Source organism: Corylus avellana, chromosome ca1, assembly GCF_901000735.1.
Source record: "Corylus avellana chromosome ca1, CavTom2PMs-1.0".
Classification (NCBI taxonomy): Eukaryota; Viridiplantae; Streptophyta; class Magnoliopsida; order Fagales; family Betulaceae; genus Corylus; species Corylus avellana.
The window spans coordinates 1,536,885-1,550,249 of NC_081541.1; the positions used below are offsets into that span (position 1 = coordinate 1,536,885).

General features: G+C 32.6%; 1 pseudogene; it reads left to right on the forward strand.

Moving 5' to 3' along the window:
• Nucleotides 1-355: 355 nt before the first annotated feature.
• Nucleotides 356-5,251, forward strand: LOC132163840 (cyclic nucleotide-gated ion channel 1-like; annotated as a pseudogene).
• Nucleotides 5,252-13,365: the final 8,114 nt, after the last annotated feature.

Here is a 13,365-nt window from a genome sequence, read left to right on the forward strand (position 1 = left end):
ATTTTTTTTAATTGGGTCCCTTTTACATACCCATGAAATATGTATCTGATGCCAATCATTAATGTTTTCTTGGTCTGAGTATTTGCATTGAGTATGATATATATATATATAGCTCATATGGTGCAGAGTCTTACGTTTCTTCCCTGAAAGAAATCATATGGTGCACAACCCGAGAGATTGCACTTAAATTTTGTTTTTTCTGAGGTTGCACTTAGATTAATTTATATATATATATGGAAAGTGGTGTTTATCTAATCTGTTTTCTAGTTTTTAAGGAATATTCTAAACTCATACTTTTGTCGTTGTAATTGTAGCTCGTGGTCGTGGGTGAGGACGTTAATTATAGGCTTGAGTTATGAGTTCCCGTGGGCATCGGCATGCGCAAGACAACTGGATGAGGTTAGCATCTTCTTCTTCTTCTTCTTTTATATGTTCTAACTTATATATCTATATGGTCTTTACAGAAAGAAAAAAAAAAAAAAATTAATTGCTTATAGATATGATTATTATCATTGTAAATATGAGAATAACCAGCATCCTTCATTATGATTATTTTGTTTTAATAACTTATTTTGGTGCTTAAGGCTTTAATAAGGTAGCCCAATTTTGAACCAATCTCTTAAACGCTATTGAAAATAAGTCATTCTTTCTTTCTTCTCGCGAAGAGTACTTGCGTAATTCCCCAGTTCCCCTTCCCTTGATCGGCTAATGTACGTGTTCGACAAGTCGTTGTCCCATGATTACGATCTTATCCATTTTATCTTAAATAGAAATGATTTATTTTATGATCAATTTAAATTTGTGTAATATGATCCGTTGTTAGTTAGTCATTTATTTTTGTTTTTTTTATTAGTGATGATTTAAGGGTTGATCGTGACTACCACATCATCAAGTTGTATTGCAATTATATAATAGTCTATTAAATAATATTACTTACTAAATTTTACAGCAAGTTGTTATATAGTGAATACATTGTTATATTAACCAAAATTTTGAAATAACGCTTCATGGGAATCACGCCTCATGAAGCGGATTAGTTTGCATCATCTCTCCTCTTTTTGTGTGGATATGTTTAAAAAAAAAAAAAAATGAGGCTTTTTAAGGGTCGATGTGTTTTTATGTTTTGTTCAGTGCATGCATGCCTGGATGGGCTAACCCAACTACAAAGCAGAAAACGAGACCAAGAAATCTTATTAATTATAAGCCTTCAGGTAGAACGTAAAAATAGATGAGGACCATGAGGTTGTGTTTGTGTCAATGTAAAATATTTTTTATTGAAATATACGATTTTTTTTAAAAAAAAAATTTTATTAATCGATTTAGATATTAAAAATGATTATAAATTTTTTCTAACGTTTGATTCATATAGAAAATAATTATTTTACATTGAAAATTAATTGAAGGTGATGGTGGTTGGGTGTCTCAGTTGTTATAGATTTTGATTGCACTACACATTGAAATATGAAAAATATTTTACATAAAAATAAAATAAAAAACACACACACACTTGCAGCATGGCTTTAATTAAGCCAGGCAAATTCTAAGCATGCAATTAACTAGATTGAAGGTATCATTATGGTTCCTCAGTTGAAGGGATCAAAAGTAAAAAGATAAATATCATTAACCTGATTCTTTGCTTGTTATGTTGTGTACGTACGTTCAGGGATCAGGATATGGAGGGGGGGCAAGTCTCCGAAATTGATGGAGATGATTCAGGACAAAAGAGAAGAAGAATCAAAACAATTCTTGACCCAGAGGGGCAGCTGCTACGACGGTGGAACATGATGATTGCAATGTCGTGTGTAATTGCAGTATCAGTGGACCCTTTGTTCTTTTACGTTCTTTTCATCAACGAACATAAGAAGTGCTTGTTGTTGGATAAAAGATTGAAGATCGTAGCCATTACTTTGCGATCTGTCACGGATTTCATTTATGTTTTGAACATAATTTTGCAATTTATTTGTCCTTACATCGACAAGGAATGTCGTAAGCTTGGACAAATTAAGGTGGTTACAGATCCTCAACAAATAGCAAAGCACTACTTCTTCTCATGGTACTTTGTAATTGACATTCTCGCTACTCTTCCCCTCCCACAGGTAAGGGCCGGGACCACACTTTTCTTTTATATGCTTCTGAATTGTTTTGTTAATGTTATTTCAAGTTTAATTAACCGCAACGAGGATTATTATTCAAATCATTTTAATTGATTATGTTTTGTCCAGGTTTTATTTCCAATTATTTTTTCAGAAATCAGAGATTCAAATTATTTTGACAAAAGGAAGTCGCTGAACGCTGTTGTTTTCTGCCAATACACACCAAGAGTTGTTCGAATCTACATATCATGGATGAATCACAGCAGGATTGCCAGCAAACTTGCTAGAACAGTATGGGTTAAAGCTGCATTCAACTTCTTTCTCTATATATTTTCCAGTCATGTAAGTAGTATTGATTATTAATATCAATATCATATTCATTTTACGTCAACATAATAATAATAATTATTATTTGTATTTTTGTATTTGCACGACTGATCTTTCTTTCTTTTGTATTTTTTATAGGATATCCGCAAAATTTACTGATGTTTATGTGACTTCTGGCCCTTTAGGTACTAGGCGCCTATTGGTACTTTCTTTCAGTGCAACGAGAGATGGCTTGCTGGCACACGGCCTGTAAAAACCATAGTAAATGTACTTCAATTTCTTTTAATTGTAATCACCCTTTAAACGATCTCGCTTTTTTAGATGATAAGTGCTCCGTAGAAACACCAAACACAAAGGGCGCCTTTGATTATGGAATTTTTCTTGGAGCCCTTCAATCTGGTAATTTGCAGTCCACAGATTTTCCACAAAAGCTCGCCTATTGTTTTTGGTGGGGCTTACGGAATTTGAGGTTTGGACATGTTACACTCTTTGTCATTCAACATTAGTTTTTTTTTTTAATGATCAGAATGCTTATTATCGGTAAATATATCATACTATTGTACGTCCTTGCGCATGCATTTGTTGAACCATGCAAAGAGTGTACGTTTTTTTTTTCTTTTTCTTTTTCTTTTTTTCATTGGTTTAATTAATTAAACTATAAATAAATCATTCTATTGTACAATTTAGACACAAGAAATACAAGCTTTTTTTTTTTTTTTTTTTTGGATGAATGAAAAAAAAAGAAAAATAGAAGCTTCTTCTGATCCATAATTCTTTAGACTTGTAATCTTGCTGGTTTTTGTTTCCTTACCTTGAGCCCTAGCTAGCCTGCATACAGCTCTAGTCTTTACTTATACTTTCAACGTAAATTCTTATAGATTTATTTTTATACTTTGAGCATATTATATTATTCTGATATTGCCATCTTATAAACTATACTTTTTCCAATTTTTGCAGTTCTTTTGGTCAAAACCTTCAAACAAGTTCATATTTCTGGGAAAACTTCTTCGCAATTTTTGTCTCAATCTTTGCCTTGCTGCTGTTTTTGTATTTCATTGGAAATGTCCAGGTAGGCGCTCAACATCTTTTTTAAGCTTAAGGGCGCTTGATTATATAATTATGTACATCATTAGAGACGGTTTATAGATTAATTACATATAGAAGGCCAAAAGGGAATTTTGAACTATGAAGCTAAATTACATATTTAGGTGTTAGAACATTGATTAAATGATTAAATTCGTTTTTTTCTTTTTTTCTTTTTATCGACATAAGATTTAAGGATAAATTCTATTTATCAATATAATTTGATGAATTGAACTTGTCATGTAACAGACATATAGACAGTTGGCAACTGAAAGGTCAGAAGAAATTATACAAAATATGAAAGTTAAAGAGTGAGAAATAGATTTATGGATAGATAGGAACAAGCTCCCTGGTTGTATGAAAAAGGAGATCATGCCTAATGTTCAACGCATGCTGGAACAAAAGAAAGAAGTTGATGTACAAAATCTGCTCTCTCATCTTCCTAGTGAACTTGCAAGGAAGATTAAGCGCTATATCTGTTTACCTATGCTTAAAAAAGTGAGTCCCCTTTTCTTCTTCCCCGCCCCCCACACCTTTCTTTCTTCTTCCTTTTTGATAAGTGGAGTTTCTTTTTTCTTCCTTTTTGATAAGTTGAGTGGATTGTGAAAGAGTTGCAATTAAGGATGTTAGTGGTTTGTTTGGGTGTACATTTGAGGAGTTTAAAAGTGCGTTTGATACTCAAAAAATCCGTTTGAAGAAAAAAGTACATGTTTGGTAAAAAAAAATTGAAAGCGCTTTTAAAAGTCCACAAAGCAAAAAAAAAAAAAAGGCTAAAACGCACTTTTGGCAAAAGCTTCATTTTTAAGGTTTTGCCAAAAAACGTTTTTTAACTTAAAAACTCTATTTTTCGAACGCAATTCCAAACATGCTCTAGATCTTCCATAATTGCTCGTTACTAGATGTTACTAGGTTTTATTAGTGATTCTACTTGAGAAGCTCCAATTGTAACATTAAATAATCATTTTGGAATAATAACGTACATAGACATAGTTAGCACTTTCCTAATTAAATTGTGACAAATGGTACAAAGTAACCTAAGAAGCTTCCTTCACGTAATTATTTCCTAATTGAAATGACCCTTTCTCATTTATCCTTTTTTGTTTGCGCTAGGTGCCACAACTTGTAGGAAAAAGTGACCAACATTTGCGATTGATCTGCGACTATCTGAAGCCAGTGCACTACAAGCAGCACAGCTACATTGTGAGGGAGGGAGAACCACTTGATGCGATGCTCTTCATAACGCAAGGCATCATATGGAACTTCACCACCATTAATGGTGTGAGAAGCAATAAGTGCATCGAGAAAGGTAATTTCTATGGAGAAGAACTTCTTGATTGGGGATTGGATTCCCCCGCCTTACCCAACCTATCCGACCTCCCAATCTCTCTCAAAACTGCGAAAACACATACAAAAGTTGAAGCCTTTGCTCTAATGGCCAACGACTTGAGGACTATAGTTTCCAGGCGTACTGAAGCAGTTTCTGCTGTACAAGCAGCTTTCCGGCGCTTTAATGAAAAGCCTCTCCAGTTTGTTGAGGGGATGAAGAACATTGAAATTTCGTCTGTGTTAGAGTACAGATAGCAAGTCATCTAAGGATTAGGCCTGAACCACATGTCTCGGGCAATTTATTTCACTCCTATTTCAGATACTGTCGATATAGCTACCAACCAGGAAGATATTTGATGATGGAAGAGATATTCAAACTCGCATTGATAAAGGATTAGTCCCAGCTATTAGCTCGATAACAACTCTTTCTTTTACTGATTTGTATATATATGCTGTGTATTATTATTATCTTTATTCATATTTATTCTTTGGTTCTAGTTGTATTCGGTTTAGCTGCACAAATACTTGAAGTTATCTTTGTATAGTTTTACTGCCTAAATATAAATGAAATAGAGCACAACAGGAGTATTCATATATTCTGGCCAAATCAATTCCACATGCAACACTTTCTTTCATGGTATGAGAGCCATAAAGATTCGCACCCAAAATTTCTTTTTCTTTCCTGCATTTTATTCTCAAATCGTTGAATTTAGTACCATTGGTGCTGCTTCTTCTCTTCTTTTTTCTACTCCAAACATTTCACTTTTTTTTTTTTTTGATGAATGAGTGAATTTATAAAAGCACACCTGTGAACAAACACCCCAGCAAAAACAGAACACCACTCAACTCACAAATAGCACAACTCAATCTGATGCCAATTATCCGGTGTGGGTGTGTCAATTTCTCCCCATACTCGGGAAAAATGGGCAGTTGGGTATTGTTGATGGGTCGGATCCCTGTCCACCCAAATTCATTTCAGAATCTGATGAGAAGGATTCTGTCTCCTTGAATCCTGAATTTGTGATTTGGGAGAAAAAGGATCAATATATCCTTACTTGGTTCAATGCAACGTTGTCTGGAAAGGTTGTCAGTGCAGTGTATATATGGCGTCAATACCTCAAGGCAGGTATCATGTTCTTGGAGGAGGAAATATCATGGAGAGAGGGAGAGGAGAGTTGAGAGAGTGAGATAAGATAATGGAAGGAGATCAGATATCTCTAGACTAGAATTAATGGTGGGGGAGAATGGGAGATAAAAATCAATAATAAAGAATAGAGAGAGATACTTAAATACTTTAGGGCTTAGGCTTTATGCATTGGAATTTGGGGGGAGTGTCTCTTTGACTCTTTATGCATTGGACCACGAGGCGGGCTAAGAACCAACCGTAGTGGACCCTTTATTAAACGGGCCTCAAGCCTAACCTCTATGCGGAGGGGGCCGGATATTTGGGTTGCTAAGTCCAATGAGATATCCATATCTCAACAATACTCAATGTTGGGTTTAGTTTTAACCTTTTCATTTATATATATATTGCAACGTCGAGGTTTTATCTATGAGCATATTCTTGCCTGGTCAGACGGCCCAATGGGGCACCAGTGCGCAAATAATGTCAGCGGTAAGCCTCATCAACAGATATTTTTGTGGCTAATTTATGTTCGTCATGCATTTTCAAGAGTTAAAGATTTATTTTTGGAGGATGACGTTTCTTGTCACGTAATAAGCACGTAAGCTCATAGGACTATAGGAGTTTTATAAGATAAATGATAGGTGTTAATAATTTGTTCATATATATATATATATATATAAATTTAATAGATTCAGTTAGTTATATTGAAGATGTATTTTTGTCTTTTAATTTTTGTGAGAAAACAAAAATACTCATCCAATATAACTAACTGAATATTATCTTTGAATTGGATAACATTATGTTCCTTAGATTTATGGGTACGTCCACATAAGTCGATAAATCTAATGATTGATTTGCATGTAAGATAATATGGAGGAAATATGAGCAAAATATTGACACAAATCATTTTTCAATATTTTTTGTGTTACAACATATAGTTATTTTTAGTTATTCACTATAAGTAATTTTAAGAACCATCTTTTTATTATTCTAAAGTTTATGTGGCTTCTAGAATTACCATTAAATCAAAATTTATTAGTAATCCATATCAAATTCTATGATAATTTTTTTAAAAAAAAAAATCATATCAACCTGAAGAGGATTAAAAGATAATTCATAACATTATTCTCATTTACTATATAGCACAAAACATCAATAGATATTAATTTTCTTTCCTCTTTTTCTTTAAGAAAACAATAGAAAAAACTCTAAATAAAATAAATAAAAACTCTATTAATAGAGAATATATATATAAAATATAAAATCTTTAGAGTCTATATAGAAAAAACAGTAAATATTTTAGCTACTCTTTCTGAGATGCTCATGGGTGAAAATGTCATTGTATTGCAGCCCTTTTGATAAAGTGGACCCTTGGCAGCTTATGGTCCTAGCCATTTTGCACACTGGCGCCCCTGTTGGTCCGTCCGACCAGGGCAAGAATATGCTCATGATAAAACCGACATTGGTAAAAGTAATATATATATATATATATATATATATATATATACATACATATATAAACTAAGTGAAAAAAAAAAAACAAAATTAGTCTATGTGGTTTATTTGATTTATAATTAACTTTTTATAGTATTAAAATAAATTTAGAGATTTTTGAGGTATGTCAAATAAACAATTTAGTCCCTAGAGTCAATTTCTTCCACTAATTTAACAAATTTCGTTAGTTTGAAACTTACTTAAATAGGACACGTGTCACAATTTTACTGACTCTAGCATTTCACGTTATCGAAATCTGTTAAATTTGTACACAGACTTTGGTTGGAGGGATTAAATTTTTTTTAGGCATACCTCAGAGATCTTTAAGTTTATTTTGATACTACATAGAGCTAATTACAAATCAAATAAACAATGGGGACTGATTTTACATTTTTCCTAAAACTAAACCCAACATTTGAGTATTCTAGATGTGGATATCTCATTGGACTTAAGAATCTAAATATCTCCAAATCGCATGGAAACAGGTGGGCCAAGGCCCTGCTACAATGTGAGTACTCTGTAATTGGCCAAATCTCGGCATTGAGCTAAAGGCCATCAGGACATGTGTCCCGTGTCCATGTTGTCATGTGCAATCTGGTCATCACCGTCATTTGCATTACTGCAGACATCAATGCGAATTCATTCCCCCCCCCCCTAATTCTAAAGATATTATCGATATTCAAATCATATAAATACCTTAAAGCTCTATATCTAATACACGCTTCAGAATGACGCCGCTACAAACGTAGACGGAGTGGAGATCCCAATGCCACATACCCCCCCACTTACCTCTCCTCAAAAAAATATATTTTGCTATAAAAAAAAAAAAAAGAATTATACTGGTCCCCCAAAATAAATTGATAGGTCTTGGTCCCCCCAACTCTCCTCCACCGGTTGATCCTGGGGTTTTCTTCTTACTTCTTAGGTTAATCCTAGGGTTTTCTTTTGGTTAATTTTTCTATTGTTTGGCTTTAAAATTTGGTTAAGAATCTTAAAAGTTGATTTTTTTTTTTTTTTCTTCATATATAGATTGGCTGTCGGCTTGGAAACTTGGAAATTCTTGTTGCTACTTGGAAATTTTTGTGTTTTTTGTTGTTGTTATTTTCTTTATGTATATTTTGGATCTTTTCTCTTTGAGGATTTATGGTTCTTGATTTGGTATGGCCGTATGAGAATTTTTTATGGGTTTTATTTTGATGGGTTTTTTATAACTCATGCCATTGAGAAATCTCTAGTTTCTCTTTGAGTTTTTGTTCCACCCATTGAATTTCAAGTTTGAAATCATAATGATTTAGGGAATTTTTTATTAGGTCCGAATTTGGGAGAATTTTAGTAAGAAGCTAAATTCCTAAAATTAACTAGGGGCTTTTGTGTGTAGTGGATTTCTATGCATGATTTAAGATCCGGGCTGTTAGATTAATGGGTTTAAAGTTTTAATTTCACTATTGTTTTTATAGTATGGACATAAACCCTAATTTGTATAGTATGAATTAAATTAGGGCTTTTGGTATGTGAACACTAGGATTGCTAATTGAATGTGTTAATTACATTTAAAGCGTTAATTAACCCTAGACTTTCATGAGTTCAATGAAAATTGATGCCCATGAGGTTTAGGTACTAATATGTCATATTATAATCATATTGATTATTGTATATGAATATGAGTATTATAAATTTGGGGTAAGTTGCAAGATCAATGGAATAGGAAGAGAACAATAATTGTAGGGTTAAAGTGTAATGTTTAACTTAGAGTCTATGTGATGATTATGTTGTTCATGTGAGTTCGTTCATTGTTAACCTATACATATTTTTTCTTTATTTTCTAAAGACTCAAAATGATCATGTAAATTTGTTTGTAGATGATGAGAAAATCAAATACAATACTTGACTATTTCAAAAGAAAAAATGCACAAAGTTTATTAGAATTTGATCATGGATTGTGTGTCACTTATGAGAATATCATATTAATCAACAAGGTGCAAAATAACTCAACACATGTCGCACTTTTTGAGGTTAGTACTCTAAGCTCAATTCCTAATCTAAGTGGTCATGTAATTTAGATATTATGGTTATTAAATATTGAGAATATTGTTTGTTAGAATTTAAACATTTAATTGGAGAGTATGGCACAATTTTAAGCTCAATTCCTCATTGTACTTAAGTACCAGTGATTAGAAAAAGAAGAAAAAAAAAATAGAAAAAAGTACTAGTTCATTACATGCTGCAAAAAAAAAAAAAAAAAAAAAAAAAAAATTGCTTTGATTCCCTCCCATAAAACTTCCTTGCTCCGTCCCTGATTGTACATGCATGGCTGAAGTGATAGAACATATGGAGGACAAAAAAGCATGTAAGAAGCCCATGCTATTAAAAAAAAAAAAAAAAAAAAAAAGTATTTCTCATATGCTAAGGACACTTGATAATTTATTAGATTGGTTTTATGAATTAGTTACTAACTGGTTTGTAACTAATTTATGTCCGATAAAAACTATTATAGGGCAACAAAGAGTAACCTCAAATTTCGTAGGCCCCACCAGAAACAATACATATTTTTTGTGGAATATTTGTAGACGACACAGTACCAGATTGAATGGCATCAAGGAATATTCCAAAATCAACAAGCGTTTTATTTGGTATTTGTACTGGGCAACCATCATCTAAAAATGTGTAATTTCCTAAATTGCAACCACATTTAAAAGAACTTCAAGTACATCCAATATGATTTTCACAGGCTAAGTGCCAGCAAGCCCTCTCTCGTTGGATAGAGAAAAAGTACCAAAGGCCACCAAGTACCTAAAAGACCAGCAAGACTCTTTAAGGATGAGTAAATTCTGCAGATATGCTAGGAACAAGAAAAGGAGAAAACACTACTTCCACTTAAAAGGAAAATGGAAAAAATAGTAATGCTATGAGAAGAAGCTGGGCTCTTAGGGTGTGGTAGTATTTAAAATGGGGATTTTGTTGCGGTATTGGTTTTGCTATATTAAAGAATATAAATGTCTTGGTTAACCTATGAGAATTATTAAAGACGAATACTTGTGAAAGTGTTATAAGGAAAAAAAATATGTTTTATATACCAGTTGTGGGATCGGGGTGCTACATATCTACACTAAATGGTTTTTCATGTAAATTTGACATTTTCTTGTGTTTCTCTCTTGGTATTTGATTAATTTCTTGTGTGATTTTTTTTTTCTTCTACTTGTTGCTTGAGATATTAATTTAACTCAAACATAACCAGTAGTGTGGCCCAACATTTCCACGAGCATCTCTATATATACCTACCTCAATCTAAGGATTATATGGATTGTCTTCATTTGAAATGAAATTGATAATATCAGTTTCATGGTTAAATATTAGATTGTGCATCTAACGGTATATATAAAGTCAATGTTGACATGTTTTTTAAAAAATTTAGATAATATATGGAATCATATACACCATTATGATTGAAAAAATCCTTAACAAGATTCTAGTAAACACGTAAAAAAAATTCTAAAAGCTCATTAATTTGTTTAGAGTATCACGATTATGTGCTTAGAGTATCATGATCATGTGCTCACGAATTTTATTTTATTTTTATTTTTTGACATGTTCGCACAAGGAAAAAGAAATTAGGAGGGGGATTCAAATAAATAATTTCCGCTTCATGAGGTAAAACTGAAATAAGCATTAAAAAAAATTAAGATGGGATATTAGTCAAACTTACATGGCTAACAAGGATATATAGAAAAATATTGAATGCAGCTTTAATCCATACTCTTCTAGCGAATTCGGAACTTTTAATATGTTTTGTCCATGATAGGTAGATTTGAAGAACTCTTGGCACATATTGCAAGAGAACAAAGAGGTTTAGGATCTTCCTTAAGTCCACAAATTTTGATCTTGTCAATTTTGAGAAAATAAATGGAACCAAAACCTGGACAAATTACAAACAGCATGCGTACAATGTACTAATTAATACAGGGAAAGAAATTGCTGAAAAAAGAAAATCACAAAAAACAGTTTAGAATTAGCAAAAATGTTTCCCTTAATTACCTGTGGGATTGCAAGAATAGCGAGGATGTCAATTGCGAAGTACGTCCTCAAATACCTCTTTATTATTTGCCAAGGCTGCCGATCATATGGCTCTAACCCAGTTCCTCCATGTCTACGATTAAAGTATCCCAAAATGATTTTATATCATAAGATTTCATTTCAGTATTAATTGTAATTATTGTAACTTGTATTCAAGTCTAATCAACAATACTCTATATCTCAAGCCTTTATTTAATTCTTTTTTGTCTTCTTAATTAGCAACCGATGAAAATTTAATATATTTCAAAATCACGTTGGTAAGCTAAAATTGGCAGTTTTGTAAACATGTAGTTTTTTATTAGCTAGGACTGGAAACATGTATTGGACAAATCAAACTTAATTGGTGGCTTCCCATAAAAATAAAATGACAGAAAATGCAATTTGCTAATTGACGAAGACCTCGATATATATTGCAATTGCAAGTGGGAAATAAGAGAAATGAAGTCAACTACGTACAATATGGATTTCATGCCATATTTTTCAATATAATAGACAGATGTTTTTCATATCAGTATTGTCGTATTTAACAAACCTCAAACCCCCATCGCAAGAGCATCTCCGACTGTCACTTAAAAGTTTTGTTAAATTTTAGTTAGTATAATTATTTTTGGAGCTCCGCAGACTCATTTCTCTCTCCTTCTCCCTTAACGAAAATAAAAATAATATTTAATTAGAGTAGAGAGTTAAAATAAATACTTTGCTAGAATGTGTAATGAGAGACTAGTAACTAAAATAAGTAAATAAAAAGGTAATATTTTCAATAATTAAAATAACAACATTTGCTAGAGATGCTCTAATACATGCATGGAAAAGTCGAGAGATAAATAGTCAAAGCAAAAAGGAAATAAAAAATTCAAACCGTAGTAAACTAGTAAAACTTGCACGTTTACCAAAATCTTGATAATTGAGGTTGCACACGACAATTGCCAATCACTCTCCTTTTTAATATGCAAAATATTTGTTGCAACTCAACAGTTTAATTAATTAACATTTTCTTAATTCACTTCCTAATTCTACCTTCACCATTCTGAAATTCAAAGCAACAGTTTTATTAATAAATTAACAAACTACATTTTTTCAACAACAATGTGCCGCACACGTGGTCTTGAAGCACCAAGACATGACTGCTACTACTGTTGTGCTGTGGAATTTTCATTCTTCTTTTCCTTAAGGCGCCGCCGAGCTGCTCGTGTAAATTTCGTTTTTGCATTAGAAAGTGCATCGGAATGCCTGGCAACTAATATTTTCAAGTCATTGGCCGTAAGCGCAAAGGCTTCAACTTTTGTAAAGGTTTTGACAGTTTTGGTGGAGATTGGGAAGTTTGATAGTTTGGGTGAAGGGGAGCAGTTGAACCCCCACTCTAGAAGTTCTTCTCCGTAGAACTCACCTTTTTCAATATATTGAGGGCCCTCACCATTCTCTCCGTTACTGGTTTTGAAGCACCATGCACTGCCTTGTGTGATTAAGACCATTGCATTCAGTGGCTCTCCCTCCCGGATAATGTAGCTGTCCTCGTTGTAGTACAATGGCTTGAGAAATACGCAGATCAATCGAAGCAAATATTCCTTTTCATTTTTAAGGCCTTGCACCTATATATATATATATTTCAAATTAACAACGAGAATAATAACAAAAATGGGGTTCAACATGAATGCTAAAATGGGGTTCTTAGATCATGCACAACTCCACCTTAAATATATATTCAATTCATTTGAAATAAAATCATTTTGTCTAGCCATTTTTATTTTATTTTTTTACATTCTTTCTTCCAAACAGAAATAATTATAGCTTAATTCAATTGAATGGCTATTTTTACTCTGTCCAAAAGCTTAAAAGAAAAGGAAA